Source organism: Nicotiana attenuata, unplaced genomic scaffold (assembly GCF_001879085.1).
Source record: "Nicotiana attenuata strain UT unplaced genomic scaffold, NIATTr2, whole genome shotgun sequence".
NCBI lineage: Eukaryota > Viridiplantae > Streptophyta > Magnoliopsida > Solanales > Solanaceae > Nicotiana > Nicotiana attenuata.
The window spans coordinates 102,968-121,522 of NW_017672364.1; the positions used below are offsets into that span (position 1 = coordinate 102,968).

An 18,555-nucleotide genomic window follows, 5' to 3' on the forward strand; every position below is an offset into this window, starting at 1 on the left:
GCATTTTGGACCTGAGGTCGCAGTTACGTATACGTATACTTGGGCCCGAGGCCGCAGTTGTGCACATATATATATATATATATTGGACCTGAGGCCGCAGTTTATTTATTCAGATAAACAGGTTGTTCATCATTCAGAAGAGGGAGTATTCATATCCTTACTTCCTTTGTTCAGTTCAGTTATCAGTTATCATTTCAGTTATCAGTTATTAGTTCAGTTATCAGTTATCAGTTATCATTTNGCCCATGACACAAGACATGAACCAAGGAAGTGTGCCACACCTGAGGTGCTCTTTCTATCCACTAGAAAACCTGCATAATCAGCATCAACATATCCTACTAGATCAAAATTACTACCTTTAGGTTACCAAAGGCACATATCAGTGGTTCCTTTTAGATATCTCAGTATCCTCTTGACTGCAGTCAAGTGAGACTCTTTTGGAATTGCCTGAAAACGAGCACATAGTCCTACACTGAAAACAATGTCACGTCTGCTAGCAGTGAGATACAAGAGTGAACCAATCATACCCCTATACAACTTTTGATCAGCTGATGAACCAGGTTCATCAACATCTAATTTAGTGGCAGTTGCAATAGGTGTGTCTATTTCTTTAGATTCCTCCATTTTAAACTTTTTGATTAGCTCTTTTGTATACTTCTGCTGATGGATCATGGTTCCATTTGGACTTTGTTTAATTTGTAAGCCTAAGAAGAAATTAAGCTCACCCATCATGCTCATTTCAAACTCACTTCCCATTAATTTTGCAAAGTCCTTACTTAGCTTGTCAGTGGTGGCTCCAAAGATTATGTCATCAACATAAATTTTCACAACAATGAGATCCTTACCTTTTTCCCTTAAGAATAAGGTACTATCTATTTTACCTCTCTTGTAACCATGCTCCAGTAAGAATTTTGATAGTCGTTCATACCATGCTCTTGGGGCCTGCTTGAGTCCATAAAGAGCTTTGTACAGCTTGTACACATGCTCATGACATTCCTTACTCTCAAACCCTGGAGGTTGTTTTACAAACACTTCTTCTTTTAGATAGCCATTTAGGAAGGCACTTTTGACATCCATCTGATGAAGAGTAAATTCCATATGTGCTGCAAAGGCTATGAGACGTCTGATTGCCTCTAGTCTTGCAACTGGAGCAAAAGTCTCATCATAGTCTATGCCCTCCTCCTGGCTGTAACCTTGGACCACTAATGTTGCCTTGTTCCTTGTAACTGTTCCATCTTCATCAAGTTTGTTCCTGAAGACCCATTTCGTACCAACGACTGATCTGTCCTTGGGTCTTGGTACTAGGTGCCAAACTTGACTCCTTTCAAACTGGTTAAGCTCATCCTGCATTGCATTCACCCAATCTGCATCATGCAAGGCCTCAACATCATTTTTTGGGTTCAATGATAGATAGAAAAGCATCAAAAGCACACAGATTCTTTAATTGTGATCTGGTTTTAACTCCAGATGTTGGATCAGTGAGAATGTTCTCAATGGGATGAGAACTTTGATACTTGTGAGGTTTCACAACCAACTGACTTCTGCTGGATGTTTCTACCATTTGCTGAGGAACAGGATCATGAACAGGTTCCTTCAAGAAGTTTATTTCAATTCCTCTTTGATTTCTTCCCCCTGTCAGGTTGCCCTGTATGGAAGAACCTGTTCCATCACATGTTCCTTCTGTTAGTGCCACTTTGACCTGAGTTGATGCTTCAGTCAAGTCTTTTACCAATCCAATGGCTTCATCTTCATGTTCTTGTATCTCAGAAAGAATGTTAGTTTCATCAAATACTACATTCACACTTTCTTCTACATACAAAGTTCTTTTGTTAAACACTTTATATGCTTTGCTATGTGAAGAATATCCCAAGAATACTCCCTCATCACTTCTGGGATCAAACTTTCCTAGGGAGTCTTTTCCAATATTGTGCACATAGCACTTGCAACCAAATGCCCTTAGATGGGATATGTTTGGTTTTCTCCCTTTAAGTAACTCATAGGGAGTCTTCTCTACCAGAGGTCTGGTCATGCATCTATTTATTATGTAACATGCAGCGTTTACAGCCTCTGCCCAGAAGCTGTGAGGCAATTTACTTGAAAGTAGCATGGTTCTAGCCATATCCTCAAGAGTTCTATTCTTTCTCTCAACTACTCCATTTTGCTGAGGGGTCCTAGGGGCAGAGAAATTATGATCTATACCATTTTCATCACAGAACTCAGCAAACTTTGAATTTTCAGATTCAGTTCCATGATCAGACCTAATGGAGGCAAGTTGATTTCCTAATTGTTTCTGAGTTTTTCTAACAAATGCAGAAAACATGTCAAAAGCTTCATCTTTGGAGGTTAGAAATAGAACCCAGGTAAATCTAGAATAATCATAAACTAGCACCATTACATATTTCTTTCCACCTCTCCTCATGGTTCTCATTGGACCACATAGATCCATATTGACCAGTTCCAACGACTTGGTTGTACTTACCATTTTCTTGCTTTTGAAGGACGACCTTACCTACTCCCCCCTTGCACATGCCTCACAAACTTTGTCTTCCTTGAACTTGATATTAGGTAACCCTATCACCAAGTCTTTAGAGACTAATTTGTTAAGCTGATTTAGACTTGCATGACCAAGTCTTTTGTGCCATAGGAGGGGATTATTAACCAACATACTCAAACAAGTGAGTTCATTTTCTGAAAGAGTAGACAAATCTACAATGTAAATATTGTTAACTCTTTTTTCCTGCAAAACAATCTTGTCAGTGTTAGGGTTAATCACATTTTGGAGCTTGAGTCCCATAGCCAAGTCCTCTTTTGTTGCTACTGTGATGCTCTTGTAGCCAGGAGAGTGCATAAAAGCCTTGTTCCACTTGCAAGTTCTGTCTTGTTCATGTTTCACCTTTCCTAGATCTTCTTTTAAGACTTTGATGAATTCATCTTTCTTATACAATTCATCTTTCATTTTCCCAAATTTTCTTCTAGAGTGAGATATGTGTGATCAGCTTTCTTCTTTCCTGTTCCTAATTTCAGTGTTAAGCTTTCAGACCTAAGTTCTAGGACACTGTTGTCAAGTTCAAGAACCTGGTTCTTCAACTCAGCATTTTTGTTATCACTCTCATTTGCCCTAGACTCTAGACTTTTGCATTTTGCTTTTAGGATCACGCGTTCCCTAGACAGAACTTCCTTCTCATTGTTAATTATTTTAGACTCATCAGTGAAGTCTAGTAATAGCTCAGCCAACCTTTCTTTAGACAAGATTTTAATCTTGTCTTTGAGATGAAGAATACTTACCTCTTGTTCATCATCTGATTCTCCGATGGCCATCAGTGCTTGCTCTTCTTCAGCTTCATCTTCTGAGTCTTCATATGAGATTTCTCCCCAAGCAGCAACCATAGCCTTGGTTGAACCTTTGTTTCTTTTTGGTTGAACATGCTCCTTCTTCCTGTTCCTTCGTTTAGCTCTTTCTTTCTTTCACTCAATTTCCCATTGAGGGCACTTTTTGATCATGTGATCAGTCATACCACACTTGTAGCAACCCTCATTGGTCTGTTTCTCAGGAGCTCTTGTCTTGTTGAAGGTTGTACCTCTTGAAGAACCCTTTCCTCTCATCAGGTACTTTTTGAAATCTCTAGTGATCATAGCCATCTCATCATCTTCCAGATCTGAACCTTCAGCAATTTTGAGAGCTAAGCTTCTCTCCTTCTTGGGGGTATCCATCTTCATGGTTTGCCTTCTCATTTCATAAGCAGTCAGATTTCCAATCAGTTCATCCAGTTTGAGAGTTGCAATATTCTTGGATTCCTGAATAGCAGTGATTTTGCTTTCCCATGTGACTGGCAGAACCCTTGTCAGAATTTTCTCAACCTTGTCTTCTTCAAGAATAACCCTTCCAAGAGACTTAAGTTCATTTGTCGCTGTAGTGAACCTAGTATACATCTCTTGGATAGTTTCTCCTTCCTTCATAGTAAAATTTTCATATTGAGAATACAACAGTGTTCCTCTAGACCTCTTCACTTGAGGTGTTCCTTCATGAACCACTTGCAAAGTGTCCCAGATTTCCTTAGCAGTGGTACAACTTTAAATTCTGCTGTACTCGTTTGGACCTAGTCCACATACAAGCCATTTCTTTGCTTTGGCATTTTTCTCCCACTTCTTCAGGTCTTCAACAGCGCAATCAGCTCTTGTTTTAGGCACATCAACTCCTTTAGCATTCTTCTTTGTGGTTGCTAGGGGACCATCAGTGACTATGTCCTAGAGTTCATAGTCTTCCCCTATGATGTGATCTCTCATCCTGTTCTTCCATCAAGAATAGTACTGATCATTGAAAAGTGGAGGCCTAGCAGTGGATTGCCCTTCCCAGTTCCCAGGTGGTGCACTCATGTTGATCTTTTCCTAAGGTGTTAGCCTCTTCAAGGATAACCCTCTCTGATACCAATTGATGTTCTAAACGTCAATGCCACACAAGAGAGGGGGGGGGGGTGATTTGTTTGGTACCCAATTATCGCTCTAGAAGAACCTGGTTCTTCTAGATGTACTTACTATTACTATTTGCGGAATTAAGAGTGCATAAAATAAAGAACACAGAGATTTTTATGTGGAAAACACCTGGCTCAAAAGGTGAAAAAAACCACGACCTACTAGTCAGTAGGAATTTCCCAAACTTCCACTAGAATCACTGAGCCAAAACAGCATTTACAAAACTCTTGTAAACCTAAGGATTAAACTCTAATCCCAATGTGGCACAAAGCCTCAACTGTTGCGACACCTTCAAGTTAGCCTATAACTTGAATACTCAAGGTACCTATTACAATTGCTTCTACAAAAGCTGGAAAGGTACAACTTTAAACCACCTACTACAATTGAACTAGAATAAGAATAAACACAATGGAATTGGTTCTTCTATCTTGTCCAAGTAGCTTCAGGAATGCACACTTGAATCTCACATAAATTGCTTGCAAAATTGCCTCGCTCTTTTGCTCTCATTTTAGTTTCACTTCTACGTTTGTGCAATACCTGTAAAAGAGAACAATTACTGTTATTTAATGAGTTAGTAATCAGAGTTTGATTGAGACTCAATTGCTGATCTTCCATCGAAGTTGAGTCCTTGAACAATACAAACTCCAACCCTATCCTTTATCCGGATTGTGTCCTCTTCCCATGAGGATACTTTCTTTCCTCATCCAATATGCAACCTTTTCGATCAGTTCAGGAGATATTGCTGCTTTATCCTTGAGACTTATCTCCTTCACGTGTATCTCACATGTATAGGTTGATAAACACTGTGTCTCACATGATGGACCTGGTCCATGACTGAGTTCATTTGTCATTCTTCAAAACTTCACCTGAACTTGGGCGAACAGCTATATTTCGAGGTTTCGGCCATTTTAACATATTTGGAGCTATGGAGTTCAGATTGAAGCAATTTTTAGGAGATTTTCACCATATGGATTGAGGTAAGTGTTCTATATCCGAAAGTGAGAATATTTCATGATTCTATGGTTATTTTTATCAATTATTAGTGAATCAAATGGAAGAAATGGAGAAATTTGTAAAACTTTTCAAAAACAAAAAAATGAAGATTTGAAGGAAGATTCGTTATCGGAATTTGATAATTTTTGCATGGTTGAACTCGTATTGGAATGGGTGTTCGGATTTCTTGAATTTTTGTCGGGTTCCGAGATGCGGGCCCCGAGGTTTATTTTCGGGTTGACTTTTTAAATAAAATTTGAAGTCAATATTTTATTATCCGGAATTATTTCTGACAAATTTTAATGATGTTATGTAATTAATTTGGCTAGATTTGAGCAGTCCGGAGGTCAATACATGCAAGAAGGCCATTTTGGAATAGCGGCCTAGCTTCGTAAAGGTAAGTATCTTGCCTAACCTTGAGAGGGGAAATTACCCCATAGGCATTGAGTCTTATTTAAAAATTGTGTGATTTAAAATCGTGTACGCGAGGTGACGAGTACATACTTGGCTTTTATGTGTAAATTATATCGGTTAAAACTCTTAGATACCCTTATGTATTTAATTGGGAATTTGTTGGCACTTATTAAATCCTTTATTTGCCATGCCTCATTCCTTGCTTGTCGAGTTGGTTTTATATGATAATTTGGTGTTGACTTTTACATGAACTCTGTGTTTTGTTGAGATTTCCATTTCGTGGAATTACTTTCATTATTGATTTTATCTACAAATAATTAAATAAATTTAAAAGATGCATTAATCTATTTACATAAAATGTGGATTACAGAAAGTGTTGTTCTATGCTAAGTTACTTTTCCATCCTTGTCGTTGTTGTGAGATATTATATACGTTGAGTGGAGCCTTGGGCTATTTGCTATGAAAATAATTAATTTAGTTGTACCTTTGGAAAGGTGGCCTACGGGCAATTTGTAAATACAAGCTCATTATGTTGTGTTGTTGTGATAATATTCTGTGTGAATTGTTATGTGATTTAGGTTACAGTTATGCGGCGTATAAGGGTTTCATTCCACTGTTGATATTATGATGGTATAAGGGTGGTATTTCACTGTTGTTGTGTGTGTGTTGGGATATTGTCTGGGTGGAGAAATAAGGGTGGCTATTATACGGAGTGATAAGGGAGGCTATTAAACAGAGCAATAAGGGTGGCTATTATAGGAGTGATAAGGGTGGCTATAGGAGAGATAAGGGCGGCTATTGATATTGTCAGGGCGGAGGGATAGGGCGGCTATTATAGGAGTGATAAGGGTGGCTATAGGAGAGATAATGATGCTATTGATATTGTCAGAGCGGAGGGATAAAAGTGGTTATTATAGGAGTGATAAGGGTGGCTATAGGAGAGATAAGGGTGTCTATTGATATTGTCAGGGCGGAGGAATAAGGGTGGCTATCATATGGAGTGATACAGGTGGCTATATGAGAGATAAGGGTGGCTATTGTCTGGGATGATATGCGATGATGTGGGGTTATTGTGTGGGTGACTTTCATGTGATGTTGTTATTTTTCCTTGTGTTTATTTTTATATCTTTTGCAATTTGTCTTGTTAATTTGGTAAACTTGATAATAGTCTGATCCATGTTGAAATTGTGAGCATGTGGCTATTGCCGGGCGGATTATGTTATTGGCACAAGAACTGTTGTGATATGAAATGTGGGCATGAGATGCCTTGGGTATATAAAGATTATAATATTAGCACGTGAGTTGTCCGTGCAATTGTGAAATAAGATGTGGGCACGAGTTGCCGCGAGTAAATAATGATTTTATTATTGGCAAGTGAGTTGTCTGTGCGGATTTTATATATTGATATTTTTGGCACGTGAGTTGTCCGTGCGGTTGTGATAGAGAAATGGGCATGAGGCGCCGTGAAAATATGAAAGTGGGATGAGACCCGTATTTCAAAAATATGAAAGTGGGCTAAGACCCGTGTTTTATGATTATGAGATGAGGTGTTTTCATCACTGCTATTTGTTTCCATCACTGCTATTTGTTTTCTATTATTCTTGTATGCTACTATATGGCACATGTTAATTGACTAGTGAGTGTCTTTGACTGTACTTCGTCACTACACCACCGAGGTTAGTCTTGAAACTTATTGGGTGTCGACTGTGGTGTACGCATACTACACTTTTACACATTTTTGTGCAGAGCTAGGTATTGGAGGTATCGGACTCGAGCACAGTTAGTGTATTGATCGCAAGGATTCAAGGTAGAGTTGCTTGGTCGTTGCAGTCACTTGGAGTCTTTCCATTTTATATTATTTTGTTTCCGCTTTTGGTTTCGACACTTTTGTTAAATTATATTTCAAAAAAAAAAGGGCTTGAATTATAATTGTAATCGGCTTACCTAGTCTTAGAGACTAAGTGCCATCACGATGCTTGTGGTGGAATGTTGGGTCATGACAGACAATAATTGGGTTGAATCCCCTACTTTATCTGCCCATCCATAGTGAGGTTCACCCTCATAATAAGTTCCTTCATCCACAACTATGTCCCAATTTTCACCCGTTGTGATCTTGCCATACTTGTGCACTTTTCCGTTACCAAAGTGCTCCTCTCCCCATGTCCTTGACCATCTTTTACCGCTGTGTGACACGTGCCAAGTCTCCCCTTGTCGTGAACCAGAGCCTGCAAAAAATTTCTCTTCCCATTTTGTTCCAAGGTCAGTTTCCGCCCACTTGTCTGTCCATTTAAGAACAGATCCTCTTCCGTCATAATGCTCTCCCCATTTTTCCCACAAAGACTGTTCATTTAATCTGCCATACTTGTGGGCCCCTTTCTCTGTCCAACCCTCCGCATAATTTTTTCCCACCAATTTTCATACTACCCAGCACTCTCTATGCCTGATTTTGCTTGTTTTATGTATTCATTTCTATCCTAGCAAGATTACTCCATTCATCTTGGTGAAGAACTTCCTGCCATATTTCCCACCATGAGTCCCCTTCAGCATTTTTCTCAGATTTCTCCACACCTAGCCTAGTTCTTTGTATCCGGTCCAATCACTTTTTTCCCACCATGTTTCTTTCCATTCTAAGGTACCATCATTGCTCTGACCACCCATCCTTGTCCAATGGCATCGGTATCCATTGTCACCAAGGTCTTCTCCACTCTCTCGATACCATGTGCTGCCATCTTCATTTTTCCCAGTTTCATTGACATTATCATTTAACAGGCTAATGACCCAATCTTTCTCATTAGCAATACTAGTATCTCGCTTTGGTGGAGAGTCACGGGAATGAGGGTCTGAATTTCTTGGGATACAACGTGAAAAAAAGTTTTCTAGCTTTGAAACAAGTCTAGACTGAGGAGAAGGAAAGGGCATAGAAGAAGAAGCTTGAATCCTCATATAATTAGCATTGATCTTCTTAGCATCAAACCTCAATCCTCACCTCCTCCACATTTATCAACACCATTCCCTGAATTAATTAGCATTGCTGAATTTGAACAACATTTTATATTACTAATTAACTTCCTCTTCTTGCTTCGGAACTCGACAAACCCCCCATTATTACGGTAATAATAATAAGCAGGGGGTGATACAACAAGATTAGCCCTTACGGGCGGTGTTAATCCTCTAGAAGAAGAAGCCATTATTATTGTTCAGAAAAATACCATTGGAATGAGTAGAGAATATATTGATTAAGCCCTAGAATTAAGGTTTATAGGCAGGTGAGGGATTGGAAATGAAAATAGGAATTAAAAAATTGAGAGATGTATTGAAATCTTTCATTTTGACAAGAATATTTGTTGTAAGTTAATCTTGTTCCTCTTTTCTTACACTTTTATTTTATTCTAGAAGTAATAATATAGTATATAAGAATAATTTCAACTTCAATGTGGATAATAATTATGTATAAAATAAAGAAATATATTTTTATTAATTTTTTTTGATAATAGCACTAACAATTATAATAATATTTTTATTTTTTAGGTTTGATTAAATAAGTTTCATATCACTATCTATTTTTTGTATAGTGAATATTGGCCATATGTTGAAATTTATCGAACATAATTTATTTGAGTAACTATATTCTTCAAACTAGTATCAGAGCATCAACTGTGAGCGAGGCTTCAAAGTATCAGAGCTAATATTCTTTAAAATAACACAAATACAAATGCTTTGTGAAAACTGTGGTGAAATCACTTCAAAATAGTGCACCTATTTGAACCAAACAGAGTACGAAGAGGGCAAAGAATACAATCACATTGTGAAGGTAAAAAGGAAAGTATTCAAGTAGTTTGTTGTGTTTCTAATTTTCTGTAATTGTTTGTTTTTTCTTGACCGTTAGTGCAAAGTGTGTGATAGGGTTGGAACTGTTAAGTTATTTTCGGGTTTCGGAAGAGAGTTTACTATTGCTGATTCAAAGTTTATGCTCCTTTGCTGGTCTTCGATGTTAATCTTGTTGGTGATGGATTTGTGGGAGTTGGAGATTCTCCACCAATTGTGAGAGAACTGAAGAGCCGTTTTGTGAGAATTTGAGTGAAGGAAAAGCTGGTGCTCGCTTGTAACGATCCGGCCGGTCGTTTTAAGAATTAACGCCTCGATTCCCTATTAACTGCATTCCCCATGTTTGTTTCTGCTATTGTGAGTTACCGGGAGGATTTATTTGGAGTTTCGGAGAGTTTTGGGACACTTAGTTCCTAAATGAGAGCTTAAGTTTTAGAATTTAGACTGTAGTCGAAACAGTGTGAAGACGGCCTCGAAACGGAATTCTGTTGGTTCCGCTAGCTGCGTTGGGTGATTTCGGGTTTAGGAGCGTGTTGGAACTGTGTTTTGGAGGTCCGTAGCTCATTTAGGCTTGAAATGCCGAAAGTTGAATTTTTGAAGTTTCCGGTTCGATAGTGAGATTTCAATATCGGGGTCGGAATGGAATTTCGGAAGTTGGAGTAGCTCCGTAGAGTTGAATTTGACGTGTGTGCAAAATTTCAGGTCATTCGGATGAGGTTTGATAGACTTTTTGATCGAAAGCGTAAATTGAGAGTTTTAGAAGTTCTAGGCTTGAATCCGATGCTAATTGGTTGATTCGATGTTGTTTGAGGTGTTTGAAGATTTGTATAAGTTTGGATAGTGGTATATGACTTGTTCATGCTGCTGGTTGAGGTCCCAGGGGCCTCGGGATGATTTCGGATGGTTGACGGAAAGTTAGGAAATTGGGAGTTGCAGCTGAAGTTTTATAGCTGCTGTCATAACTGCATCTGCGATTCGAGCCGCAGGTGCGACTCCCGCAGATGCGGAAGCAAGCCGCAGAAGCGGCCAATAGGTGAGCCAGGCGGAGCCGCAGAAGCGGGCATCTGGACGCATATGCGATGGTGCAGGTGCGATAGAGTGACCGCAGGCAAGGTCCAGACCTTTAAGTGAAAATCCGCAGGTGCGGTGGGCTAGGCCACAGAAGCAGGCCCGCAGAAGCGTAAAATGGACCGCATATGCGGCATCCCTGGGTTAGAGAGTATATATTCCATCCTTCGAGATTTTCAGACTTTCTTCACATTTTTAAAACGGTTTTTGGAGCTTTTTGGGGGATTTTGAAGAGGGAATCAGAGGGAACTCCATTGAGGTAAGATTTTTGAACATAAAACTCGTACCTATGGTGTTATTTCATTGATTAGGCTTGAAATTTATGGAAATTGTGGGTAAATATTGAAGAAACTAGGTCTTGGTTAATTGAAGAGTTTGAGTGGTGATTTGAGGGACCATTTGAGGTCTGATTTTGGTACTCAGGTATGGCTGAACTCGTGAGAGTATGAGGATTCTAAATTTGTAAATTTTACCCGATTCCGAGACGTGGGCCCGGAGGGGGGGGGCGTTTTGGTCATTTTTCCTAATTTCGCGTATTAGCTTAGAATTTATTAGTTAAATTAGTTACTCGAAGTGTTATTTACATTATGCAACTACTTTGAATAGATTTGGGCCATTTGGAGTCGGATACCCGTGGCAAGAACGTGGTATAGATTTGATTGAGCTGATTCGAGGTAAGTGGCTTGTCTAACCTTGTGTGGGGGACATTCCCCCCTAGGATTTGGTATTGTTATTATATGAATGTCGTGTACGTGAGGTGACGAGTGCGTATACGTGCTAATTTTTGTAAAACCTATTTTTCATTAAGTAAATTAACCGTGTTTCTTTCTTCTTGAACGTTACTTGTATTTTTAAGCCTATTGCGTAGTTTAGAAAAGCATGCTTAAGTGTATTAATTGTCCTATATTCTTAAACTGTTTATGTGAACTCTGTGCAGCATGTTAGGTTAGAATTACCTGTCCATTTTGATATTAATCGGTTTGAGTTGATTATCCTTGTGCTGTTGCTGCGTGTTTACATTGGGACTATGGGCGGTTCCCGGTAGAACCCCCTTGTCTAATTATTTGGGACTATGGATGTGGTATTCCGGTAGATCCTCCTGCACAGTTATATGGAACTACGGGACTACACCCGGTAGATTCCCCCAGTATTGGGTATTTACATTTGGGGACTACGGATCGGGATTCCGGTAGATCCCCGTGCACTATGAGTTGGACTATGGGATGGTATCCCGGGAGATCCACTGGATGTTTACATTTGGGGGCTACAGGACGGTATCCTGGTAGATCCCCGGTTGCTGGATATTTATATTTGTGGGCTACAAGACGATATCCTCGTAGATCCTCGGTTGCTATCTCTGTGTTGAGCTATATTCTTCTGCGATATTTTCTATATTGTAATTGTTGTTATTCTTATCATTATACCGTGTTTCTTCATACTGTTTCGCTCTTGAATGAAATTGTGGATTCTTTCCTTGATATTGTTGTCTTTTATTTTGGGACTACGGATGAGTATTCCGGGAGATCCCCCTGCGCATATATTGATTTTGACTGTACTGCGGGATACCAAGAGATCCCCAGCACATATATTGAGAATACCAAGATATCCTCGGGATACCAAGAGATCCCCATCACATATATTGAGGATACCAAGTGATCCCCAACACATATATTGAGGATACCAAGAGATCCCCGGGATATCAAGGGATCCCCAGTACATATATTGAGGATACCAAGAGATCCATGGGATACCAAGAGATCCCTAGCATACATATTGAGGATACTGAGAGATCCCCGAGTATTTACGTTTGGGACTACGGGACGGGATCCCGGGAGATCCTCTGTCGATGTTTCTGTGTACTGAGTGTATAATTGTCTCTGTTTTCTTCTCGTTTTCTGATACTATTTTGATTATACTGTTGCACCTTACACTGTCTTACCTTGCTTTATATTTTATAACCGGTAGGGCCCTGACCTTCCTCGTCACTACCCGATCGAGGTTAGGCTTGGCACTTACTGGGTACCGCTGTGGTGTACTCATGCCCTTTCTGCGCATGTTTTTCATGTGCAGATCCAGTTACTCCCACTCTGTCTTATCACCCTTGGGGCGAGGCACTTTTGTAGAGACTTCGAGGTATATCTGCCGCATCCGCAGACCGAGGAGTCCCTTTCTATTCTCTGTACTAGTTTAGCCCTTCTGTATTTTTCCTTGTTGATAGACATTTTTGGAGTTAGAGCTTTTTATGTATCTCTTAGCTTGTGATTTATAGGATTCCGGGTTTTGGGAATTGTTCAGTATTTGAGATCTTGTACTGGTATATGCCGAGAGGCATCTTAAACACTTCTACATTTGTTTACCTTCAGTTTTTATTAGTTTTCCGCATTTTGTTCCTTTTTCTGCAATTGTTAGGCTTACCTAGTCGTAGAGACTAGGTGCCATCACGACATTTCACGGAGGGCGAACTTGGGTCGTGACAAGTTAGTATCAGAGCTCTAGGTTCATTGGAGTCATGAATCACAAGCCGGTTTATTAGAGTCTCGCAGATCGGTACGGAGTCGTCTATACTTATCTACGAGAGGCTATGTAACCTTTAGGAAAATTTTCACTTCATTTGATTTACCTGTCGTGCGAGATCTTTGACATCACAATCCTAAGCTTCAGTCTTCCATTCTCTCACAGATGGTGAGGACACGTGCGGAGAAGATCAGACACCCGCGCCCCTTGCGAGAGCCGTCAGAGGTCGGGGCCGGGGTAGAGGCCGAGGACACGCACGCAGTGCATCCAGAGCACCTGCGCGAGCTGCTATAGAGGAGCCGCCAGTAGTTCCAGCTAGAGCCCATGCACCTGATACGCCTACTGCTACTACTACTCCAGCAGTTCAAAGGACCTTAACACAGTTCCTGAGCATGTTTGGTACATTGGTTCAGGTGGGATTGATTCAGGTCGTACCAACTACTTCACAGATCGGGGGAGGGACCCAGACTCCCGCCGTCCCCACTCCAGAGCATCGAGTTCCCATTGGTCAGTTCCCAGGTGTCGTGGCGACACAACCTGTGGTCCCAGTTTAGCGGGTGGTGAGGATCTCTCGCCGAGTAGAGGACAGGTGGGTCCAGGAGAGAGAGGACAGACGAGGTCAGGAGAGAGAGTATAGGGAGGCGAGGAGACCTCGTAGACCAGAGAGATCTACTGGCCCTTATTTTGGAGGAAGAGTACGACATGGTAGAGGTTTTGTGAGTCAGCCAGCTCAGTTTGCGTTTCGTGCTTCGCATAGTGCTTCGGGTGTTCAGGGGTCTCAGAGTACCCGCACCGTACAGTTCCCACTGCCACGTCAGGCTCAAGGTTGTTTTGAGTGTGGTGACATACGCCATGTGGTGAGGTATTGCCCTAGACTAGGGTGAGGTGCACCTCCACAGACTTTTCAGCCATACCGTGCTCCGCAGAGTTTCCATGCTATGATTTTAGCACCAGTTGCTACCCCACCTGCCTCGCCAGCTAGATGTGGAGGTCGGGGAGGTAGAGGTCGCCTTAAAGGGGGAGACCAGGCCAGATATTATGCCCTTCCTGCCCGTACCGAGGCGATTGCCTCCTATTCTGTCATCACAGGTATTGTCCTAGTTTGTCACAGAGATGCATCGGTTCTATTCGATCCAGGCTCCACCTTTCTTATGTTCTTTCCTATTTTGCCCCGTATTTGGGTGTATCTCGGGATTCTTTGAGTTCCCCTGTTTATGTTTCTACTATTGTGGGAGATTTTCTTGTTGTGGACCGCGTTTATCGCTCGTGTTTGGTTGCTCTTAGTGGTTTTGAGACCAGAGCCGATTTATTGTTGCTCAGCATGGTAGATTTTGATGTTATCTTGGGCATGAACTGGTTGTCGCCCCATTATGCTATTCCTGATTGTCACACCAAAACCGTGATGTGGGCTATGCCAGGTGTACCGCGAGTTGAGTGGAGGGGTGCTTTAGATCATACTCCCAGTAGAGTTATTTCTTTCCTTAAGGCTCAGCGAATGGTTGAGAAGGGGTGTGACGCGTATCTAGATGATGTGAGAGATGTCAGTATTAATACCCCTACATTTGATTCAGTCCCAGTAGTATGGGATTTCTCTGATGTGTTTCCAGCTGACCTTTGGGCATGCCGCCCGATAGAGATATTGATTTTGGCATTGATCTGTTGCCGGGCACTCAGCCCATTTCTATTCCTCCGTATCGTATGGCTCCTCTTGAGTTGAAGGAGTTGAAGGAGCAATTGCAGGAATTGTTTGATAAGGATTTCATTCGGCCCAATATATCACCAGAAGGGTGCTCCATTCCAATGGACGGAAGAGTGCGAGGAGAGCTTTTAGAAGCTTAAGACAACTTTGACTACAGCCCCAGTTTTGATATTGCCTATCGGTTCGGGGTCTTATACTGTCAATGATGATTCCTCGAGGGTTGGTCATGGAGCGGTATTGATGCAGGACGGTAGGGTCATTGCCTACGCATCCAAACAGTTGAAGGTATATGAGAAGAATTATCCTGTCCATGATCTCGAGTTAGCTGCTATTGTTCACGCCTTGAAGATCGGGCGTCACTATTTATACGGTGTGCCTTGTGAGATTTATACTGATCACCAGAGTTTGCAGCATCTATTCAAGTAGAAGGACCTTAATTTGCGTCAGAGGAGATGGCTATAGTTGTTGAAGGACTATGATATCACTATTTTGTATCGCCCGGGCAAGGCCAATATGGTGGCCGATGCTTTGAGCTGCCGGGCAGAGAGTTTAGGGAGTTTAGCTTATTTACCAGCATCAGAGAGGCCCATGGCGATGGATGTTCAGGCCTTAGCCAATCAGTTTGTGAGATTGGATCTTTCGAATCCCAGTCGGGTTCTAGCTTGCGTGGTCTCTCGGTCTTCCTTGTTTGATCATATCCGAAAGCGACAGTTTGATGACCTTCATTTGTGTGCCCTCAGGGACCGGGTTCTGCAAGGCGATGCCAGAGATGTGGCCATTGGTGATGACGACATATTGAGGATGCATGGTCTAGTTTGTGTACCTAATGTTGATGGGCTTCGGGACTTGATTCTAGAGGAGGCCCATAGTTCGCGGTACTCCATCCATCTGGGTGTCGCCAAGATATATCAGGATTTGAGGCAGCACTATTGGTGGAGGCGGATAAAGAAAGATATAGTTGGGTTTGTAGCTCGGTGCCTCAATTGTCAGCAGGTGAAGTATTAGCACCAGAGACCGGGTGGATTGCTTCAGCAGAGAGAGATTCCGGAGTGGAAGTGGGAGCAGATCACCATGGACTTCGTAACTGGCTCCCACGGACCTTGAGGAAGTTCGATGCCAGTTGGGTTATTGTGGATCGGCTGACCAAGTCCGCGCATTTCATTCCAGTGTGTACCACCTATTCTTCGGAGCGGTTGGCGGAGATTTATATCCGGGAGGTTGTCCGACTGCATGGTATTCCAGTTTCTATTATTTCAGATAGAGTTACTCAGTTCACATCACGGTTCTGGAGGACCGTACAGCATGAGTTGGGTACTCGGGTGGAGTTGAGTACAACATTTCACCCTCAGACGGACGGACTGTCCGAGCGCACTATTCAGATTCTTAAGGATATGCTCCGTGTGTGTGTGATTGAGTTTGGAGGGTCTTGGGATCAGTTCCTGCCATTGGCGGAGTTTGCCTACAACAATATTTATCAGTCCAACATTCAGATGGCACCGTATGAGGCTTTATATGGTAGGCGGTGTAGATCCCCGGTGGGTTGTTTTGAGCTGGGTGAGGCTGGATTATTGGGCACAGACTTGGTTTAGGATGCTTTAGAGAAGGTTAAGGTGATTCAGGATAGACTTCGCACAGCCCAGTCCAGACAGAAGAGTTACACGGACCGGAAGGTTTGTGATGTTTCCTACATGGTTGGAGGGCGGGTTCTGCTTCGGGTTTCACCTATGAAGGGCGTTATAATATTTGGGAAGAAAGGGAAGTTGAGTCCGAGGTTTATTGGTCCTTTTGAGATATTGCGGCATGTTGGGGAGGTTGCTTATGAGCTTGCCTTACCTCCCAGCTTGGTAGGAGTTCATCCCGTATTTCATGTTTCGAAGCTCCGGAGGTATCACGGTGATCCGTCGCACGTGTTGGATTTCAGTTCAGTCCAGTTGGACAAGGATCTATCTTATGTGGAGGAGCCAGTGGCTATTTTGGACAGGCAGGTTCGAAAGCTGTGATCAAAGAACATTGCATCAGTGAAGGTTCAGTGGCGGGGTCAGCCGATCGAGGAGGCGACTTGGGAGACCGAGAAGGATATGCGCAACCGTTACCCTCATCTTTTCACTACTTCAGTTATGTCTCTATGCTCGTTCGAGGACGAACGAATGTTTAAGTGTGGGAGGATGTAATGACTCGGCCGGTCGTTTTAAGAATTAACGCCCCGATTCCCTATTAACTACATTCCCCGTGTTTGTTTCTGCTATTGTGAGTTGCTGGGAGGATTTATTTGGAGTTTCGGAGAGTTTTGGGATACTTAGTCCCTAAATGAGAGCTTAAGTTTTAGAATTTGGACAGTAGTCGGAACAGTGTGAAGACGGCCTCGGAATGGAATTCTGTTGGTTCCGTTAGCTCCGTTGGGTGATTTCGGGTTTAGGAGTGTATTCGTATTGTGTTTTGGAGGTCCGTAGCTCATTTAGGCTTGAAATGCTGAAAGTTGAATTTTTGAAGTTTCCGGTTCGATAGTGAGATTTTGATATCAGGGTCGGAATGGAATTCCGGAAGTTGGAGTAGCTCCGTAGAGTTAAATGTGACGTGTGTGCAAAATTTCAGGTCGTTCGAACGAGGTTTGATAGACTTTTTGATCGAAAGCGTAAATTGAGAGTTTTAGAAGTTCTAGGCTTGAATCCGATGCTAATTGGTTGATTCGATGTTGTTTGAGGTGTTTGAAGATTTGTATAAGTTTGGATAGTGGTATATGACTTGTTCGTGCTGTTGGTTGAGGTCCCGGGAGCCTCGGGGTGATTTCGGATGGTTGACGAAAAGTTAGGAAATTAGGAGTTGCAGCTGAAGTTTTATTGCTGCTGTCATAACCGCATCTGCGGTTAGAGGCCGCAGGTGCGACTCCTGCATATGCAGAAGCAAGACACAAAAGGGGCCAATAGGTGAGTCAGGCGGAGCCGCAGAAGCGGGCATCTGGACGCATACGCGATGGCGCAGGTGCGATAGAGTGACCGCAGGTGCGGCCCAGACCATTAAGTGAAAATTCGCAGGTATGGTGGGCTAGGCCGAAGAAGCGGGCCCGCAGAAGCGTAAAATGGACCGCAGGTGCGGTATCCCTGGGTCAGAGAGTATATATTCCATCCTTCGCGATTTAAAGACTTTCGTCACATTTTTAAAACGGTTTTTGAAGCTTTTTGGGGGATTTTGAAGAGGGAATCAGAGGGAACTCCATTGAGGTAAGATTTTTTAACATAAAACTCGTTCTCTATGGTGTTATTTCATTGATTAGGCTTGAAATTTTTGGAAATTTGTGGGTAAATATTGAAGAAACTAGGGCTTGGTTAATTGGAGAGTTTGAGTGGTGATTTGAGGGACCATTTGAGGTCCGATTTTGGTACTCTTGGTATGGCTGAACTCGTGAGAGTATGTGGATTCTGAATTTTGTAAATTTTACCCGATTCCGAGACGTGGGCCCGGGGGGCGTTTTGGTTATTTTTCCTAATTTCCCGTATTAGCTTAGAATTTATTAGTTAAATTAGTTAATTGAAGTGTTATTTACATTATGCAACTACTTTGAATAGATTTGGGCC

General features: G+C 41.9%; 1 pseudogene; it reads right to left on the minus strand.

Annotated features, from left to right (window-relative positions):
* The window catches only part of LOC109212924, a 26,541-nt pseudogene extending 17,476 nt beyond the window's left edge, over positions 1–9,065 (minus strand).
* Between the last annotated feature and the right edge of the window lie 9,490 nt (positions 9,066–18,555).